The sequence below is a fragment of the Geospiza fortis genome, unplaced genomic scaffold (assembly GCF_000277835.1).
Source record: "Geospiza fortis unplaced genomic scaffold, GeoFor_1.0 scaffold407, whole genome shotgun sequence".
Taxonomy (NCBI): domain Eukaryota; kingdom Metazoa; phylum Chordata; class Aves; order Passeriformes; family Thraupidae; genus Geospiza; species Geospiza fortis.
This window is the reverse complement of record NW_005054507.1, coordinates 319,006-320,575: the sequence shown is the minus strand read 5'-3', so window position 1 is coordinate 320,575 and position 1,570 is coordinate 319,006.

The following is a 1,570-nucleotide window of genomic DNA, read 5'->3' as shown; positions in this document are numbered from 1 at the left end:
GAAGATGCCTGGCAGGGCTGGAGTGACACCCACAGCTGTGGCACACTCAGCACCCTGAGCATCCCCCTGTGCACAAACCCTCCTGCAAATCCATTCCCTGGCCAGGGCCCTCCAGCAGGACAAATATCCCCAAGTCATCAGTGCCTGCTGACGCACTCGGGGTGGGCAGGGGCAGCCCCAGCCTCCCCAGCCCTGAAATAGCTGCCTCCAGGGAGACCACAGCTAATCCCCCTGGCCCAGCCACCACTCCCATGGAGCTGGAGCTGCAGTCAAAATAGCCAAGCTGATTTTGGGATAATTCACTGGGCACAGCTGAGCTCCTGGCCAGAGCAGCTCAGCCACCAAAGATCCTGAGATCCAGCTCCAGTCTGGCTTTGAGTCCCAGGGCAGCCAAAGTGGCAACAGCTCACACGACTTCCCTCAGCCCATGAGAAGAACTTGAATCAAAATCCACCCATTTTCCCTAAATAAGCAACACTGAGAAAGCCAGCAGGGCTCAGGGGGGATGGAGAGACCTTCCCAGAGAGCTGGTGCTTGTCTCCATAGCCCAACCCAAGCTCACACAACACCCCTGCTCCAGAGAGAGCCCTGGGCTGCATCAGGACAGGAGCAGTGGTGCAGGAGCTCAGCTGATGCCTCTGAGGGTGAGGTGGGAGCAGTGTAAGGAGAAACCCCCCAGGTAAGATTAGACAAAGCAGTTTATGTGTTAAACTTTTTGTCTGATAGGGAGAAAATGTCTTTACTTTCTTTGTTTTATCGATTTCTTCTCCTGTTAACTCAGTTCTTTGACCTACAACCAACTACTAAACCCATCCACAGAGCAGCATCTGCTGCCTATAAACAGGACCAGTGACCCACGATTACAGACTGTGCTGAGACAATTCATTTATCAGATTGAAACATGGGGTCAGAAACTAGAGGATATCTAGTTTATCTAGTTTTAAACTAGAGGATATCTATATTAATATTAATCACAGAAATTTGCAGGTATTGATTAGGAATAGGCACATAAATGATGGACACTGCTTTGAATTTGCTGCATCCTTGGTCTCATGAGAAGGGAGAGGAATACGTGCAAAACAGCAAGACGAATGCAAGGATGCCTGATAAGGGGAAGGATGTTTATCAAGAACAGGACACAGAATGCAATGATGCTGAGAAAATGAGGCTCCTTGGGCCTCTCAAACCAGATGAATCTGGATGAATCTCCTGCCTTGGGCAGTGGCCAAAAGATCAGTAAGCATGTGCAAGGCAGCAGGGTCAGAATGTCAGCCCTGAGGAAGACAACTTTACTTCATCCCCTAGGACCACCAGAGACAACTGATAAGCTGATTAGCATACAAAGCTGAGAGGGAGGGGAGCCAGGAAATTATTTATTGTGAACCTTGATGCATATGCAACATTCTAGGGGATAAAAGAAACCCTGAGTGAACAGGGAGCAGGCATGGCTTTGTGGAGATATCCCTGTGCCAAATAAAAGCATTACCCACTTTAAAACTCATCCTGTCTTTGAGTTTTAGAGTCTCTCTCTCTGTGTGTCAAGATGTTCCCATCGTGCCAGCCTCAACTG